This window comes from Sesamum indicum, linkage group LG11 (genome assembly GCF_000512975.1).
Source record: "Sesamum indicum cultivar Zhongzhi No. 13 linkage group LG11, S_indicum_v1.0, whole genome shotgun sequence".
Lineage (NCBI taxonomy): Eukaryota > Viridiplantae > Streptophyta > Magnoliopsida > Lamiales > Pedaliaceae > Sesamum > Sesamum indicum.
The window spans coordinates 4,157,579-4,178,853 of NC_026155.1; positions in this window are offsets into that span (position 1 = coordinate 4,157,579).

Consider the following 21,275-nt stretch of genomic DNA (forward strand, 5'->3'; position numbering starts at 1 on the left):
CAATTGAGTATGAAAGGGAAACAAACTTTCTTTAATAAAAACCTCGTAAAACAGCTAAAATTTGAACAATCTCAGATTTCACAAAATTTGAACCAAAAGTAGACCTAAACCCCTATACTTGTATGGTAAATTTTCTAAGGGTAACAATAACTATAAGTTAGTATGTAAGATAAACAAACTTTCTTTAATAAAAATGCGTAAAACAACCAGAACTTGGACGTTCTCATTAACGAAAAGTAGACCTAAACCCCTTGCATTCGTATGGAAATTTTCTAAGCGTAATAATAACTAAATGTTATTATGAAAGGCAATCGAACTTTCTTGAATAAAAACACGTAAAACATAAAAAATTGAACTATCACAAAATTCCACGAAACTTGAATCAAAAGTAGGCCTAAACACTTGCATTTGTATGGTAAATTTTCTAAATATTGTAATAACTATAAGTTAGTATGAAACTGAAACAAACTTTCTTTAATAAAACTGCATAAAATAGCTAAAATTTGAACGTCCTCAAAATTCCACGAAACTTTAACCAAAAGTAGGCCTAACCCTTGCATTTTTATGGTAAATTTTCAAAGCATAATAATAACAACAAGTTAAAGAAAAACAGAACCCCCCGCCGTGTACAAAATAAATTTTGTAGCGGAGTACAGACGTACTTCTGCATCAAAAAAGCGTATTCGTAAAAATTTTTGGAAAAGGAAGGGGGGAAAAAAAATCCGAAAGCTCTTCTTTGTGGTGATAATACCAAAATATCAAGTTGGCTCAAACGTTCTTACAATTCCACGAAACTTGAACCAAATGTAGCCCTAAACCATTGCATTTCTATGGTAAATTTTTTAAGAGAAATAATAACTACAAGATAGTATGAAAGGGAAACAAACTTTCATTAATAAATACGCGTAAAACAACTGAAATTTGATCGATCTCAGAATTTCACGAAACTTGAACCAAAATTAGACCTAAACCCCTATATTTGTATGGTAAATTTTCTAAGGGTAACAATAACTATAAGTTAGTATGAAAGATAAACAAACTTTCTTTAATAAAAAAGCGTAAATCAGCCAGAACTTGAATGTTCTCATTAACGAAAGTAGACCTAAACCCCTTGCATTCGTACGGAAATTTTCTAAGCGTAATAATAACTAAATCTTATTATGAAAGGCAATCAAACTTTCTTGAATAAAAACACGTAAAACATCAAATACTGAACTATCACAAAATTCCACGAAACTTGAATGAAAAATAGGCCAAAACATTTGCATTTGTATGGTAAATTTTCTAAATATATAATAACTACAAGTTAGTATGAAAGGAAAATAAACTTTCTTTAATAAAACTGCATAAAATAGCTAAAATTTGAACGTCCTCAAAATTCCACGAAACTTTAACCAAAAGTAGGCCTAACCCTTGAATTTTTATGGTAAATTTTCTAAGCGTAATAATAACAACAAGTTAGTACGAAAGCACACAAACTCATTTTAATATAAACGCGTAAAACAGCTAAAATTTGAACTTTCGTAGAATTTCACGAAACTTGAACCAAAAGAAGGCGTAAACCCTTGCATTTGTATGGTAAATTATTCAAAGCGTAACAATAACTACAAGTTAGTATGAAAGGAAAATAAACGTTCTTTAATAAAACCGCGTAAAACAACCAAATTTTGAACGTTCTAAAAATTCCACAAAACTTGAACCAAAACTAGGCCTAAAGCCTTGCATTTGTATGGAAATTTTTCTACCTGTAATAGTAATGATATGTTCGTATGAAAGAAAAATAAACTTTCTTAATTAAAATTGCGTCAAACAGCTAAAATTTGAACATTTTTAGAATTCCACGAAACTTGAACCAAATGTAGCCCTAAACCATTGCATTTCTAAGGTAAATTTTCAAACCGTTATAATAACTACAAGATAGTATGAAAGGAAAACAACTTTCATTAATAAATACGCGTAAAACAGCTGAAATTTGATCGATCTCAGAATTTCACGAAACGTGAAGCAAAAGTAGGCCTAAAACCCTTGCATTTGTATGGTAATTTTCTAAGTGTAATAACAGCTACAAACTAGTATGAAAGGAAAACAAACTTTCTTTAATGAACCGCATAAAATAGCTAAAACTTGAAAGTCGTAACAATTTCTCGATACTTGAACAAAAATTAGGTCTAAACCCGTGCATTAGTATGGTAAATTTTCTAAGCGTAATAATAGCGACAATTTAGTATGAAAGGAAGACAAATTTTCTTTAACGGAACTGCATAAAACATCTAAACTGTATAAGACAAATTTGAACGTACTCAGAATTCCACGAAACTTGAATCAAAAGTAGGCCTAAACCTTTGTATTTGTATGGTAAATTTTCCAAACGTAATAATAACTAAAAGTTAGTATGAAAATGAAACAAACTTTCTTTAATTAAACCGCGTAAAACAGCTAAAACTGGAACGTTTTCAAAATTTTACGAAATATAAACGAAAAGCAGGCATAAACCTTGCTTTTGTATGGTAAATTTTCAACGCATGATAACAACAACAATTGAGTATGAAAGAGAAACAAACTTTCTTTAAGAAAACCGCGCAAAACAGCTAAAATTTGAACTATCTCAGAATTTCACGAAATTTGAACCAAAAGTAGACCTAAACCCCTATATTTGTATGGTAAATTTTCTAAGGGTAACAATAACTGTAAGTTAGTATGAAAGATAAACGAACTTTCTTTAATAAAATGCGTAAAACTGCCAGAACTTGAACGTTCTCATTAACCAAAAGTAGACCTAAACCCCTCGCATTCGTATGGAAATTTTCTAAGCGTAATAATAACTAAATGTTATTATGATATGCAATCAAACTTTCTTGAATAAAAACACGTAAAACATAAAAAATTGAACTATCACAAAATTCCACGGAACATGAATCAAAACTAGGCCTAAACACTTGCATTTGTATGGTAAATTTTCTAAATATTATAATAATTACAAGTTAGTATGAAAGGGAAACAAACTTTCATTAATAAAACTACATAAAATAGCTAAAACTTGAATGTCCTCAAAATTCCCCGAAACATTAACCAAAAGTAGGCGTAAGCCTTGCATTTTTATGGTAATTTTTCAAAGCGTAATAATAACAACAAGTTAGTACGAAAGGAAACAAACTCATTTTAATATAAACGCGTAAAACAGCTAAAATTTGAATTTTCTCAAAATTCCACGAAACTTGAACCAAAAGTAGGCCTAAACCCTTGCATTTGTATGGTAAATTTTATAAGCGTAACAACAACTACAAGTTAGCATGAAAAAAGAAAAATTTTGAACGTTCTAAAAATTCCACGAAACTTGAACCAAAAGTAGGCCTAAAGCCTTGCATTTGTATGGAAATTTTTATACCTGTAATAGTAATGATATGTTAGTATGAAAGAAAAATAAACTTTCTTTAATAAAATTGCGTCAAACAGCTAAAATTCAAACGTTCTTACAATTCCACGAAACATGAACCAAATGTAGCCCTAAACCATTGCATTTCTATGGTAAATTTTTTAAGAGAAATAATAACTACAAGATAGTATGAAAGGAAAACAAACTTTCTTTAATGAACCGCATTAAATAGCTAAAATTTGAACGTCCTCAAAATTCCACGAAACTTTAACCAAAAGTAGGCCTAACCTTTGAATTTTTATGGTAAATTTTCTAAGCGTAATAATAACAACAAGTTAGTACGAAAGGAAACAAACTCATTTTAATATAAACGAGTAAAACAGCTAAAATTTGAACTTTCTCAGAATTCCACGAAACTTGAACCAAAAATAGGCCTAAACCCTTGCATTTGTATGGTAAATTTTCTAAGCATAACAATAACTACAAGTTAGTATGAAAGGGAAATAAACTTTCTTTAAAAAAACCGCGTAAAACAACTAAATTTTGAACGTTCCAAAAATTTCACGAAGCTTGAACCAAAAGTAGGCCTAAAGCCTTGCATTTTTATGGAAATTTTTCTACCTGTAATAGTAATGATATGATAGTATGAAAGAAAAATAAACTTTGTTTAATACAACTGCGTCAGACAGCTAAAGTTGGAACGTTCTTAGAATTCCACGAAACTTGAACCAAATGTAGCCCTAAACCATTGCATTTCTATGGTAAAATTTCTAAGCGTAATAATAACTTCAAGATAGTATGAAAGGGAAGCAAACTTTCATTAATAAATACGCGTAGAACAACTGAAATTTGATCGATCTCAGAATTTCACGAAATTTGAACCAAAAGTAGGCCTAAAACCCTTGCATTTGTATGGTAAATTTTCTAAATGTAATAACAGCTACAAATTAGTATGAAAGAGAAACAAACTTTCTTTAATGAACCGCATAAAATTGCTAAAACTTGAACGTCGTAACAATTTCTCGAAACTTGAACCAAAATTAGGTATAAACCCTTGCATTAGTATGGTAAATTTTCTAAGTGTAATAATAGCGACAATTTAGTATGAAAAGAAGACAAATTTTCTTTAACAGAACTGTGTAAAACAACAAAAATTTGAACGTACTCAGAATTCCATGAAACTTGAATCAAAAGTAGGCCTAAACCTTTGTATTTGTATGGTACATTTTCTAAGTGTAGTAATAACTAAAAGTTAGTCTGAAAATGAAACAAACTTTCTTTAATTAAACCGTGTAAAACAGCTAAAAGTGGAACGTTTTCAGAATTTTACGAAATATGAACGAAAAGCAGGCCTACACCTTGCTTTTGTATGGTAAATTTTCAACGCATGATAACAACAACAATTGAGTATGAAAGAGAAACAAACTTCCTTTAATAAAAACCGCGTAAAACAGCTAAAATTTGAACTATCTCAGAATTTCACGAAATTTGAACCAAGAGTGGACCTAAACCCCTATATTTGTATGGTAAATTTTCTAAGGGTAACAATATCTATAAGTTAGTATGAAAGATAAACAAACTTTCTTTAATAAAAAAGCGTAAAACAGCCAGAACTTGAATGTTCTCATTAACGAAAAGTAGACCTAAACCCCTTGCATTCGTATGGAAATTTTCTAAGCGTAATAATAACTAAATCTTATTATGAAAGGCAATCAAACTGTTAAGAATATATGGCCCAAAACCGAAGCCCAATACCTAAAGGCCCACCAACCACTTGGAGGCCCTACCCGGCTACCCGACCCAAACAGCTACCCGACCCGGTCAACTCTCTTATATACTAATTCCTAAACCCTAATCTGATATTTTCCCTCTCTCACTTCTCAATACTCTCCGCCGACTCTTCTCTTCTCTCTTCTCTCATCTACCTTCCGATGGTGGTTGAAACGGCAACCGTTCCGGCGGTTTCCGAAGCCAACCTAATGGCTTCAAGGAAACCGCCCAACGGCCATAACCCTTCCGCCGTTACTTGCGAGGGGTATTCTTCATCCCTCCTTCGGGGACGCTGCTTAAGAAATCTGTTTTCTTCTTCACACTCGTCCGATAAATCTCTGTGATACTGTTGTGAGTGTTTGGGTGACTGGTGTCTCTTCGTATCTGTGTGATTTGAGTCCTTTCTCGGGTAGGTTTCGGAGAGGTGCAACCGTGGTTGTGAGGGCCTTCTGGTTGGGAACGGTACTTTGGTGACCGAGTCCCTTTATACTTAGATCTGGCTAAATACCTGAGCCATTTTCAAACAAATATCTTTTTCTTTGACTTTTGTTGTATTATTTCATTTCTGCAATATTCTTCGGGTTGTAACTTCTAAGGAGTTTATACTCCAATCTGGTTGTAATAGTTGGTAGGATTTGTTGAGAAAGAAGAGTACCACTGGAGGGTTATACCCTACAGTTGTATCAGAGCCTACAATCTGGTCCGCACAGATCCGTGGTGGTGGTAACTTCCTGAAAACCCCTCCTCTGGTTCTCTGTTCCGTTTAATATTTCCGTTCATATTACTGCCTCTATAATTACTGCTTATATTCCTGTTTACCGTGGTATAACCCCCTAATATCCCTCTTGGCCGGACCCTTGAGGTCGTCGGGTATCTAGATGGGACTTAGGCTGGTGAGCCTCGGTTCTGTTTTTCCTGCCATATTAACTGCTGTTTTTCTCTGTTATTTCTCGGTTTATTTTTCTTGAATATTGGTGATATCTGTTTGTGGCCTATTTCTCTGTTTTTATAATCAGTGTATTGTCTGTGTGAATAATCTTGCTACTGTTATATTTCTGTGATATCTGGGATTAGTGTATTCCTTTCCGAAATTTACATCGCTTCTGTAACTTTGTTGTTTAAGTATCTAGTGGTAACTGTTCATATTTACTGGTCTGGAATTCTCTTTGTTTGTTTTTTAAACTCGGACATTTTTTGGTTAAAACTTCTTTTAAAATGGCTGGTTACAGTCTACAACCCTTTGATGGAAAATCCGATTTTTCTATATGGCAACAAAAGATGAAAGGCATTCTCATTCAACAAAAAGTTTTCAAAGCCATTGATGGCAAATATGTGGAAAATATTTCTGAAGAGAAGAAACAAGAAAATGATGAGTTTGCATATTCCTCTATCGTTTTAAATTTGTCCGACACTGTTTTACGAAAAGTTGGAACATTAGATTCTTCAAAAGCTTTGTGGGATAAACTTGAAGAATTATATACTGAAATTTCTCTTCCTAATAAACTGTTTTTATTAGAAAAATTCTTTAGATATAAATTTGATCTGTCCAAAAATATCGATGAAAATCTTGATGATTTTACTAAGCTAATTCAGGATATTAAACTTACAGGTGATAAGTACATTGATGAATATTCCCCCATTGTGCTGTTAAATGCTATCCCTGAATCATACTCTGATGTTAAGGCTGCCATAAAATACGGTAGGGACAGTATTAACATAGAAACTGTGGTAAATGGTCTAAAGAGTAAAGAACTAGACCTTAAGATTAATAAACCAAGCCAGAATCAATATGAGATTAATTCTGTTAGGGGTAGACCTAAGTTTAGAAATCCGAATTCTCGATATAATAGCAGAAGCAGAAGTAAAAATAAAAATTATAGAAGTAAGTCAAAACCAAGAGAAACAAACCTTAGGGATAATAAAGTCAAAGATAGACGCTGTTATAACTGTGGCACTAAAGGTCACTATATTAAAGATTGTAGAAAACCTAGACGTGAGAATAGAAACTATGATGATAAAGAACAAACCAATAATGTGTCTATTGAGTCTAATGGTGAAGTATTTGTTGTTTATGAAGTGAATTCTGTGAATACATTTGACATGCATGAGTGGCTTATAGACTCTGGTTGCACATTTCACATGAGTCCTTTCAAAGAAATTTTCACAAATCTGAAATATGAGCACATTGGTTTTGTTTTCATGGCAAATGAGAAAAAATGTGAGATTAAGGGTCTTGGTGACATCCCACTTTGTTTTGATGGTTATCAAATGATTTTGAAAAATGTCAGATTCGTTCCTGACTTAAGTCATAATCTCATATCATGTGCTGCATTCGAAGAAATTGGTTTAGAAGGCAGATGGGGCAAAGGCCTCATGAAAATTATGAAAGGTTCATTAGTTGTCTTCAAGGCTGAAAGAAAACGAAATCTTTACATATGTACTGCATCATATAATTTTGCTGCATCAGTGTCTAACTGTGATTTCACTACTTTGTGGCATAAACGATTAGGCCATATTAGCCAAAAAGGCCTTGATTTTCTAAAAAGAGATGGTATTCTAAATGATAGAATTGACAAAATAGATTTTTGATGAATGTGTGTCATGGGCAAACAACATAGGGTTCAGTTTCCTACATCCCCATCCCCAAATCCATCTATGTCTCCATGTGTCTTAGATTATGTGCATGCTGATGTTTGGGATCCTAGTAATACACCCACCCACGGTGGAAATCGTTACTTCCTTTCTATCATTGATAATTTTTCTCGAAAAGTATTTGTTTTTTTGATGAAACATAAATCTGAAGTTTTTGAAAAATTCAAGAAATGGAAAATTCTTGTTGAAAATCAAACGGGAAAAAGGTTAAAATCACTTAGGACTGATAATGGATTAGAATTTTGCAACAAAAGTTTCTCTGATATGTGTGAGGAATTTGGTATTAAAAGGCACAAGACAAATCCCTATACCCCCCAACAAAATGGAATTGCTGAACGTATGAATCGTACACTTCTTGATAAAGTTAGATGTTTACTGATTAGCTCTGGGTTATCTAAAACTTTTTGGGGGGAAGCTGTTTTAACTGCTGCTCATCTTATAAATTTATCCCCTTCTGTGCCTCTACTTGGGAAAACTCCTGATTTTATGTGGTATGAAAAATTACCTGATATGTCATCCTTACGTGTGTTTGGTTGTGCTGCGTTTGTTCTCCAGGAATCTGATAAACTTGATCCAAAATCTGTTAAATGTGTTTTTATTGGTTATCCTGAGGGCATTAAAGGATATAGACTTTGGGTTAGGAGTAAACCAGGATTTAAAGTCCTAATAAGCAGAAATGTTACCTTTAATGAGAACGAAATGCCATGTTTAGAAAGAACTCAACCCCTAGGAAAAGACTCAACCTTTAATAAAATAGAAGTAGGGGATAACCAAGAAGGGGAGGAATTAGGAGACAATGAGGCACAATTAGATAATAATAAAGAATTAGGGAACAATCAAGAAATAGTAACCCCAGAAACTCAGAATCCTTTAGACAACTATCAACTCACTAGAGATAGAGATAGAAGGCAACCTAGAATACCTAGTAAACTTAGGGATTTTCATACAAGTTTTAACATAAAATCTGTAGAACCCTCTAGTGTAGAAGAAGCCTTAAAATCGGATAAGTGGCTTAGTGCTATGAAAGAGGAAATGAAATCCTTAAAAGATAACAAAACATGGATTCTTGTCCCTAAACCAAAAGATGCTTCTATTGTTGACTGCAAATGGCTATTCAAGATAAAACAAGAAAACCCCATCAAATACAAGGCCAGATTAGTTGCTAAGGGTTTTACACAAAAAGAAGGTATAGATTATAATGAAATCTTCTCACCGGTAGTTAAGTACACTACAGTCCGCATAATACTTGCCCTCACTGCTCATTTTGACTGGGAATTAAAACAAATGGATGTTAAAACTACTTTTTTGCATGGTGACTTAGAAGAAAGCATTTACATGAATCAACCACTTGGTTTTATTGATTTTTCTAAACCTGACTATGTGTGTCTATTGAAAAAATCTCTCTATGGATTGAAACAATCTCCTCGTCAATGGAAAAAAAAATTCGATGAGTTCATGTTATCTTTAAACTTCATTAGAAGTCAATATGATCATTGTCTTTACTTTAAATATGTGAATGATTCCCCAATTTTCTTAGTCCTATATGTGGATGATATGTTAATTGCTAGTCCTAGCTCACTTCTTATATCTACTTTACAAAAAGATTTGTGCAAAGCTTTTGAAATGAAAGACCTTGGAAATGCCAAACAAATTCTTGGTATGTGTATTGATAGGGATAGAAAACAGTTTTCCATTTTTCTAAATCAAAAATCATACCTGTTAAATGTGCTTAGAAAATTCTCAATGGAAAATGCTAAACCCACCACTGTACCTCTAGCAGCTCATTTTCAACTCAGCAAAGAGCAATCACCCAAAACTATTTCTGAAAAACAAAAAATGGAGAAAATTCCTTATTCAAATTTGATTGGCTCTGTTATGTTTCTAATGGTTTGTACTAGACCTGATGTTGCTTATTCTATTAGCTGTCTTAGTCGGTTCATGTCCAACCCTGGTTCCCCTCATTGGGAAGCACTTAAATACTTACTTAGATACTTACGTGGGTCTGATAACGTTGGTATTTCCTTTTCTAGATATTCTGATGATACTCGTCTTATTGGTTATGTAGACTCAAATTATGCGAATGCATAGAGATAGTAGAAAATCTACATCTTCATACATTTTTACTTTGTGTGGTTCTTGCATTAGATGGAAGTCTCAATTACAACATATTGTTGCATTATCAACCACTGAAGCTGAATATATAGCAACTACAGAAGCCTTGTGGCTTGACGGGCTCATAAAAGAAATTGGGTTTTCAAAAGAAAAACTTATAATCTTCTCTGATAGTCAATCCTCTATTCAACTGTGTAAAAACCCCGTATTCCACGATAGGACAAAACATATAGACGTTAGGTATCATTTCATCAGAGATATCGTAGGGAGAGATGTCATAAAATTGGAAAAGATTAGTTCTGAAGAAAATCCTGCAGATATGGGTACGAAAAGCCTACCATCTGAGAAATTCCGTAAGTGTTTAATATTACTCCACCTTAATCCTGACTGAATGTTTTTGTCTATAGTTCTATTTTGCAGGTACACCAATGGAGGACTTATTTTTGGCAATAATGAAAATACCAGATCCAACACCCCTGACCTGCCCATTGGGTATTTGGTCCACGGTGGGGTATGTTAAGAATATATGGCCCAAAATCGAAGCCCAATACCTAAAGGCCCACCAACCACTTGGAGGCCCTACCCGGCTACCCGACCCAAACAGCTACCCGACCCGGTCAACTCTCTTATATACTAATTCCTAAACCCTAATCTGATATTTTCCCTCTCTCACTTCTCAATACTCTCCGCCGACTCTTCTCTTCTCTCTTCTCTCATCTACCTTCCGATGGTGGTTGAAACGGCAACCGTTCCGGCGGTTTCCGAAGCCAACCTAATGGCTTCAAGGAAACCGCCCAACGGCCATAACCCTTCCGCCGTTACTTGCGAGGGGTATCCTAAACCCCTTGCATTCGTATGGAAATTTTCTAAGCGTAATAATAACTAAATCTTATTATGAAATGCAATCAAACTTTCTTGAATAAAAACACGTAAAACATCAAATATTGAACTATGACAAAATTCCACGAAACTTGAATCAAAAGTAGGCCAAAACATTTGCATTTGTATGGTACATTTTCTAAATATATAATAACTAGAAGTTAGTATGAAAGAGAAACAAACTTTCTTTAATGAACCGCATAAAATTGCTAAAACTTGAACGTCGTAACAATTTCTCGAAACTTGAACCAAAATTAGGTATAAACCCTTGCATTAGTATGGTAAATTTTCTAAGTGTAATAATAGCGACAATTTAGTATGAAAAGAAGACAAATTTTCTTTAACAGAACTGTGTAAAACAACAAAAATTTGAACGTACTCAGAATTCCATGAAACTTGAATCAAAAGTAGGCCTAAACCTTTGTATTTGTATGGTACATTTTCTAAGTGTAGTAATAACTAAAAGTTAGTCTGAAAATGAAACAAACTTTCTTTAATTAAACCGTGTAAAACAGCTAAAAGTGGAACGTTTTCAGAATTTTACGAAATATGAACGAAAAGCAGGCCTACACCTTGCTTTTGTATGGTAAATTTTCAACGCATGATAACAACAACAATTGAGTATGAAAGAGAAACAAACTTCCTTTAATAAAAACCGCGTAAAACAGCTAAAATTTGAACTAGCTCAGAATTTCACGAAATTTGAACCAAGAGTGGACCTAAACCCCTATATTTGTATGGTAAATTTTCTAAGGGTAACAATATCTATAAGTTAGTATGAAAGATAAACAAACTTTCTTTAATAAAAAAGCGTAAAACAGCCAGAACTTGAATGTTCTCATTAACGAAAAGTAGACCTAAACCCCTTGCATTCGTATGGAAATTTTCTAAGCGTAATAATAACTAAATCTTATTATGAAATGCAATCAAACTTTCTTGAATAAAAACACGTAAAACATCAAATATTGAACTATGACAAAATTCCACGAAACTTGAATCAAAAGTAGGCCAAAACATTTGCATTTGTATGGTACATTTTCTAAATATATAATAACTAGAAGTTAGTATGAAAGAGAAACAAACTTTCTTTAATGAACCGCATAAAATTGCTAAAACTTGAACGTCGTAACAATTTCTCGAAACTTGAACCAAAATTAGGTATAAACCCTTGCATTAGTATGGTAAATTTTCTAAGTGTAATAATAGCGACAATTTAGTATGAAAAGAAGACAAATTTTCTTTAACAGAACTGTGTAAAACAACAAAAATTTGAACGTACTCAGAATTCCATGAAACTTGAATCAAAAGTAGGCCTAAACCTTTGTATTTGTATGGTACATTTTCTAAGTGTAGTAATAACTAAAAGTTAGTCTGAAAATGAAACAAACTTTCTTTAATTAAACCGTGTAAAACAGCTAAAAGTGGAACGTTTTCAGAATTTTACGAAATATGAACGAAAAGCAGGCCTACACCTTGCTTTTGTATGGTAAATTTTCAACGCATGATAACAACAACAATTGAGTATGAAAGAGAAACAAACTTCCTTTAATAAAAACCGCGTAAAACAGCTAAAATTTGAACTAGCTCAGAATTTCACGAAATTTGAACCAAGAGTGGACCTAAACCCCTATATTTGTATGGTAAATTTTCTAAGGGTAACAATATCTATAAGTTAGTATGAAAGATAAACAAACTTTCTTTAATAAAAAAGCGTAAAACAGCCAGAACTTGAATGTTCTCATTAACGAAAAGTAGACCTAAACCCCTTGCATTCGTATGGAAATTTTCTAAGCGTAATAATAACTAAATCTTATTATGAAATGCAATCAAACTTTCTTGAATAAAAACACGTAAAACATCAAATATTGAACTATGACAAAATTCCACGAAACTTGAATCAAAAGTAGGCCAAAACATTTGCATTTGTATGGTACATTTTCTAAATATATAATAACTAGAAGTTAGTATGAAAGAGAAACAAACTTTCTTTAATGAACCGCATAAAATTGCTAAAACTTGAACGTCGTAACAATTTCTCGAAACTTGAACCAAAATTAGGTATAAACCCTTGCATTAGTATGGTAAATTTTCTAAGTGTAATAATAGCGACAATTTAGTATGAAAAGAAGACAAATTTTCTTTAACAGAACTGTGTAAAACAACAAAAATTTGAACGTACTCAGAATTCCATGAAACTTGAATCAAAAGTAGGCCTAAACCTTTGTATTTGTATGGTACATTTTCTAAGTGTAGTAATAACTAAAAGTTAGTCTGAAAATGAAACAAACTTTCTTTAATTAAACCGTGTAAAACAGCTAAAAGTGGAACGTTTTCAGAATTTTACGAAATATGAACGAAAAGCAGGCCTACACCTTGCTTTTGTATGGTAAATTTTCAACGCATGATAACAACAACAATTGAGTATGAAAGAGAAACAAACTTCCTTTAATAAAAACCGCGTAAAACAGCTAAAATTTGAACTAGCTCAGAATTTCACGAAATTTGAACCAAGAGTGGACCTAAACCCCTATATTTGTATGGTAAATTTTCTAAGGGTAACAATATCTATAAGTTAGTATGAAAGATAAACAAACTTTCTTTAATAAAAAAGCGTAAAACAGCCAGAACTTGAATGTTCTCATTAACGAAAAGTAGACCTAAACCCCTTGCATTCGTATGGAAATTTTCTAAGCGTAATAATAACTAAATCTTATTATGAAATGCAATCAAACTTTCTTGAATAAAAACACGTAAAACATCAAATATTGAACTATGACAAAATTCCACGAAACTTGAATCAAAAGTAGGCCAAAACATTTGCATTTGTATGGTACATTTTCTAAATATATAATAACTAGAAGTTAGTATGAAAGAGAAACAAACTTTCTTTAATGAACCGCATAAAATTGCTAAAACTTGAACGTCGTAACAATTTCTCGAAACTTGAACCAAAATTAGGTATAAACCCTTGCATTAGTATGGTAAATTTTCTAAGTGTAATAATAGCGACAATTTAGTATGAAAAGAAGACAAATTTTCTTTAACAGAACTGTGTAAAACAACAAAAATTTGAACGTACTCAGAATTCCATGAAACTTGAATCAAAAGTAGGCCTAAACCTTTGTATTTGTATGGTACATTTTCTAAGTGTAGTAATAACTAAAAGTTAGTCTGAAAATGAAACAAACTTTCTTTAATTAAACCGTGTAAAACAGCTAAAAGTGGAACGTTTTCAGAATTTTACGAAATATGAACGAAAAGCAGGCCTACACCTTGCTTTTGTATGGTAAATTTTCAACGCATGATAACAACAACAATTGAGTATGAAAGAGAAACAAACTTCCTTTAATAAAAACCGCGTAAAACAGCTAAAATTTGAACTAGCTCAGAATTTCACGAAATTTGAACCAAGAGTGGACCTAAACCCCTATATTTGTATGGTAAATTTTCTAAGGGTAACAATATCTATAAGTTAGTATGAAAGATAAACAAACTTTCTTTAATAAAAAAGCGTAAAACAGCCAGAACTTGAATGTTCTCATTAACGAAAAGTAGACCTAAACCCCTTGCATTCGTATGGAAATTTTCTAAGCGTAATAATAACTAAATCTTATTATGAAATGCAATCAAACTTTCTTGAATAAAAACACGTAAAACATCAAATATTGAACTATGACAAAATTCCACGAAACTTGAATCAAAAGTAGGCCAAAACATTTGCATTTGTATGGTACATTTTCTAAATATATAATAACTAGAAGTTAGTATGAAAGAGAAACAAACTTTCTTTAATAAAACTGCATAAAATAGCTAAAATTTGAACGTCCTCAAAATTCCACGAAACTTTAACCAAAATTAGGCCTAACCCTTTAATTTTTATGATAAATTTTCTAAGCGTAATAATAACAACAAGTTAGTACGAAAGGAAACCAACTCATTTTAATATAAACGCGTAAAACAGCTAAAATTTGAACTTTTTCAGAATTCCACGAAACTTGAACCAAAAATCGGCCTAAACCCTTGAATTTGTATGGTAAATTTTCTAAGCGTAACAATAATTACAAGTTAGTATGAAAGGAAAATAAACTTTCTTTAATAAAACCGCGTAAAATAACTAAATTTTGAAGGTTCTAAAAATTTCACGAAACATGAACCAAAAGTAGGCCTAAAGACTTGAATTTTTATGGAAATTTTTCTACCTGTAATAGTAATGATATGTTAGTATGAAAGAAAAATAAACTTTCTTTAATACAACTGCGTCAGACAGCTAAAATTGGAACGTTCTTAGAATTCCATTAAACTTGAACCAAATGTAGCCCTAAACCATTGCATTTCTATGGTAAAATTTCTAAGCGTAATAATAACTTCAAGATAGTATGAAAGGGAAGCAAACTTTCATTAATAAATACGCATAGAACAACTGAATTTGATCGATCTCAGAATTTCACGAAATTTGAACCAAAAGTAGGTCTAAAACCCTTGCATTTGTATGGTAAATTTTCTGAATGTAATAACAGCTACAAATTAGTATGAAAGAGAAACAAACTTTCTTTAATGAACCGCATAAAATTGCTAAAACTTGAACGTCGTAACAATTTCTCGAAACTTGAACCAAAATTAGGTATAAACCCTTGCATTAGTATGGTAAATTTTCTAAGTGTAATAATAGCGACAATTTAGTATGAAAAGAAGACAAATTTTCTTTAACAGAACTGTGTAAAACAACAAAAATTTGAACGTACTCAGAATTCCATGAAACTTGAATCAAAAGTAGGCCTAAACCTTTGTATTTGTATGGTACATTTTCTAAGTGTAGTAATAACTAAAAGTTAGTCTGAAAATGAAACAAACTTTCTTTAATTAAACCGTGTAAAACAGCTAAAAGTGGAACGTTTTCAGAATTTTACGAAATATGAACGAAAAGCAGGCCTACACCTTGCTTTTGTATGGTAAATTTTCAACGCATGATAACAACAACAATTGAGTATGAAAGAGAAACAAACTTCCTTTAATAAAAACCGCGTAAAACAGCTAAAATTTGAACTAGCTCAGAATTTCACGAAATTTGAACCAAGAGTGGACCTAAACCCCTATATTTGTATGGTAAATTTTCTAAGGGTAACAATATCTATAAGTTAGTATGAAAGATAAACAAACTTTCTTTAATAAAAAAGCGTAAAACAGCCAGAACTTGAATGTTCTCATTAACGAAAAGTAGACCTAAACCCCTTGCATTCGTATGGAAATTTTCTAAGCGTAATAATAACTAAATCTTATTATGAAATGCAATCAAACTTTCTTGAATAAAAACACGTAAAACATCAAATATTGAACTATGACAAAATTCCACGAAACTTGAATCAAAAGTAGGCCAAAACATTTGCATTTGTATGGTACATTTTCTAAATATATAATAACTACAAGTTAGTATGAAAGAGAAACAAACTTTCTTTAATAAAACTGCATAAAATAGCTAAAATTTGAACGTCCTCAAAATTCCACGAAACTTTAACCAAAATTAGGCCTAACCCTTGTATTTTTATGATAAATTTTCTAAGCGTAATAATAACAACAAGTTAGTACGAAAGAAAACCAACTCATTTTAATATAAACGCGTAAAACAGCTAAAATTTGAACTTTCTCAGAATTCCAAGAAACTTGAACCAAAAATAGGCCTAAACCCTTGCATTTGTATGGTAAATTTTCTAAATGTAATAACAGCTACAAATTAGTATGAAAGAGAAACAAACTTTCTTTAATGAACCGCATAAAATTGCTAAACCTTGAACGTCGTAACAATTTCTCGAAACTTGAACCAAAATTAGGTATAAACCCTTGCATTAGTATGGTATATTTTCTTAGCATAACAACAACTACAAGTTAGTATGAAATGGAAATAAACTTTCTTTAATAAAACCGCGTAAAACAACTAATTTTGAACGTTCTAAAAATTCCACAAAATTTGAACGAAAAATAGGCCTAAAGCCTTGCATTTGTAAGGAAATTTTTCTACCTGCAATAGTAATGGTATGTTAGTATGAAAGAAAAATAAACTTTCTTTAATACAACTGCGTCAGACAGCTAAAATTGGAACGTTCTTAGAATTACACAAAACTTGAACCAAATGTAGCCCTAAACCATTTCATTTCTATGGTAAATTTTGTAAGTGTAATAATAACTACAAGATAGTATGAAAAGGAAACAAACTTTCATTAACAAATATGCGTAAAACAGCTGAAATTTGATCGATCTCAGAATTTCACGAAACTTGAACCAAAAGTAGGCCTAAAACCCTTGCATTTGTATGGTAAATTTTCTAAGTGTAATAACAGCTACAAATTAGTATGAAAGGGAAACAAACTTTCTTTAATGAGCCGCATAAAATAGCTAAAACTTGAACGTCGTAACAATTTCTCGAAACATGAACCAAAATTAGGTCTAAACCCTTACATTAGTATGGTAAATTTTTTAAGCGTAATAATAGCGACAAGTTAGTATGAAAGGAAGACAAATTTTATTTAACAGAACTGCGTAAAATAACTAAAATTTGAACGTACTCATAATTTTACGAAATTAGAATCAAAAGTAGGCCTAAACATTGGTATTTGTATGATGAATTTTCTAAACATAATAATAATTAAAAGTTAGTATGAAAATGAAACAAACTTTCTTTAATTAAACCGCGTAAAACAGCTAAAACTGGAACATTTTCAGAATTTTACGAAATATAAACCAAAAGCAGGCCTAAACCTTGCTTTTGTATGGTAAATTTTCAACGCATGATAACAACAACAATTGAGTATGAAAGGGAAACAAACTTTCTTTAGTAAAAATCGTGTAAAACAGCTAAAATTTGAACTATCTCAGAATTTCACGAAATTTGAACCAAAAGAAGACCCAAACCCCTACATTTGTATGGTAAATTTTCTATGGGTAACAATAACTATAAGTTAGTATGAAAGATAAACAAACTTTCTTTAATAAAAATGCGTAAGATAGCCAGAATTTGAATGTTCTCATAAACCAAAAGTAGACCTAAACCCCTTGCATTTGTATGGAAATTTTCTAAGCGTAATAATAACTAAATCTTATTATGAAAGGCAATTAAACTTTCTTGAATAAAAACACGTAAAACATCAAATATTGAACTGTCACAAAATTCCACGAAACATGAATCAAAAGTAGGCCAAAACATTTGCATTTGTACGGTAAATTTTCTAAATATATAATAACTACAAGTTAGTATGATAGGGAAACAAACTTTCTTTAATAAAACTGCATAAAATAGCTAAAATTTGAACGTCCTAAAAATTCCACGAAACTTTAACAAAAAGTAGGCCTAACCCTTGCATTTTTAAGGTAAATTTTCTAAGCGTAATAATAACAACAAGTTAGTACGAAAGGAAACAAACTCATTTTAATATAAACGCGTAAAACAGCTAAAATTTGAACTTTCTCAGAATTCCACGAAACTTGAATCAAAAGCAGGCCTAAACCTTTGTATTTGTACGATAAATTTTCTAAGCGTAATAATAACTAAAAGTTAGTATGAAAATGAAACAAACTTTCTTTAATTAAACCGCGTAAAACAGCTAAAACTGGAACGTTTTCAGAATTCTACGAAACATGAACCAAAAGCAGGCCTAAACCTTGCTTTTGTATGGTAAATTTTCAACGCATGATAACAACAACAATTGGCAGGCCTAAACCTTGCTTTTGTATGGTAAATTTTCAACGCATGATAACAACAACAATTGAGTATGAAAGAAAAACAAACTTTCTTTAATAAAAACCGCGTAAAACAGCTAAAATTTGAACTATTTCAGAATTTCACGAAATTTGAACCAAAAGTAAACCTAAACCCCTGTATTTGTATGGTAAATTTTCTAAGGGTAACAATAACTATAAGTTAGTATGAAAGATAAACAAACTTTCTTTAATAAAAATGCATAAAACAGCAAGAATTTGAACGTTCTCATGAACCAAAAGTAGATTTAAACCCCTGGCATTCGTATGGATATTTTCTAAGCGTAATAATAACTAAATGTTATTATGAAAGGCAATCAAACTTTCTTGAATAAAAACACGTAAAACATCAAAAATTGAACTATCAAAAATTCCACGAAACTTGAATCAAAAGTAGGCCTAAACACTTGCATTTGTATGGTAAATTTTCTAAATGTTATAATAACTACAAGTTAGTATGAAAGGGAAACAAACATTCTTTAATAAAACTGCATAAAATAGCTAAAATTTGAACGTCCTCAAAATTCCACGAAACTTTAACCAAAAGTAGGGCTATCCCTTGCATTTTTATGGTAAATTTTGTAAGCGTAATAATAAAAACAAGTTAGTACGAAATGAAACAAACTCATTTTAATATAAACGCGTAAAACAGCTAAAATTTGAACTTTCTTAGAATTCCACGAAACTTGAACCAAAAGTAGGCTTAAACCCTTGCATTTGTATGGTAAATTTTCTAAGTGTAACAACAACTACAAGTTAGTATGAAAGGTAAATAAACTTTCTTTAATGAAACCGCGTAAAACAACTAAATTTTGAACGTACTAAAAATTTCATGAAACTTGAACCAAAAGTAGGCCTAAAGCCTTGCATTTGTATGGAAATTTTTCTACCTGTAATAGTAATGATATGTTAGTATGGAAGAAAAATAAACTTTCTTTAATAAAATTGCGTCAAACAGTTAAAATTTGAATGTTCTTAGAATTCCACGAAACTTGAACCAAATGTAGCCCTAAACCATTGCATTTCTATGGTAAATTTTCTAAGTGTAATAATAACTACAAGATTGTATGAAAGGGAAATAAACTTTCATTAATAAATACGCGTAAAACAACTGAAATTTGATCGATCTCAGAATTTCACGAAACTTGAACCAAAAGTAGGCCTAAAACCCTTGCATTTGTATGGTAAATTTTTTTAAGTGTAATAACACCTACAAATTAGTATCAAAGGGAAACAAACTTTCTTTAATGAACTGCATAAAATAGCTAAAACTTGAACGTCGTAACAATTTCTCGAAACTTGAACCAAATTTAGGTCTAAACCCTTGCATTAGTATGGCAAATTTTCTAAGCGTAATAATAGCGACAAATTAGTATGAAAGGCAGATAAATTTTCTTTAATAGAATTGCGTAAAACAACTAAAATTTGAACGTACTCAGAATTCCACGAAACTTGAATCAAAAGTAGGCCTAAACCCTTGTATTTGTATGATGAATTTACTAAGCGTAATAATAACTATAAGTTTGTATGAAAGTAAAACAAACTTTCTTTAATAAACCGCGTAAAACAGCTAAAATTTGAACAATCTCAAAATTCTACGAAGCTGGAACCAAAAGTAGGCGTAAACCTTTGTATTTGTATGGTGAATTTTCTAAGCGTAATAATAACTAAAAGTTTGTATGAAAGTAAAACAAACTTTCTTCAATATACCGCGTAATACAACTAATATTTGAGTGTTCTCAGAATTCCTCGAAATTTGAACCAAAAGTAGACCTAAACCCTTGCATTTATATTGTAAATTTTCTATGCTTAATATAACTACAAGTTAGTATAAAAGGGAATCAAACTTTCTTTAGTAAAACCACGTAAAATAGCTAAAATTTGAACTATCTCAGAATTCCACGAAACTTAAACGAAAAGTAGGGCTAAACCCTTGCACTGACTCGTGAGACAGGGAAACAACGAGCGTTTTCCTTTGTTCATTACAATAATATAGATTGTCTACTATTCCTAATGTGCCACGACTCGTGAGACCAAATTTGGATAGCGGTAGCTTCCTCGTGATATTGCTATGGATGGAAGGCATGGACAGATCGAAATGCCATTTTGATCCAAGTCTATTTATGGGCTTAATATTTATTTAGTATTGGGCTCAACCCATCGATCAAATCACACCTTAATTGTTGCCCCCCACAACTCGTGAGATAGAAAAATATTGAGCGTGTTCCTTTGTTCACAATAATGGTGCAGCTTGCCTCTAGTCCAAATTTGCCACGACTCGTGAGACCATACTTAGGTAGTGGCAGCTTTCTCACCATATTATTATTGATGGAAACCTTAGACAGATTAAACCATTTTGATCCAAGTCCATTTTGGTCCCCTAACCCTTCAACTTGGTCCAACCAAGTGAGAGTTAATTATGAGTTGTTTGACCGAGACCTCATCACATATAAAATATTGCATGCATAAATATCAAATATTTAAAGTATTTAAATAAATGCTTCGCATGCAATAAAACCTAGCATACCTGTTGGATGATCACGAGCCCAACCTATGAGACTCACTGAGCCCGCAGTGAGTCTGTGGTTTGGCTAAGATGGCCCTATACTATTACAAAGTAATATTACTCATCAACATATAGATGGGCCTTGTGATATCTCCATGGGTCGCGTTCTCTTGGGCTTCCTTCTCTGTGGTCTCCATGGACTTGCTTAAAATAAAAACCTCACCAAAAATGTCCTAT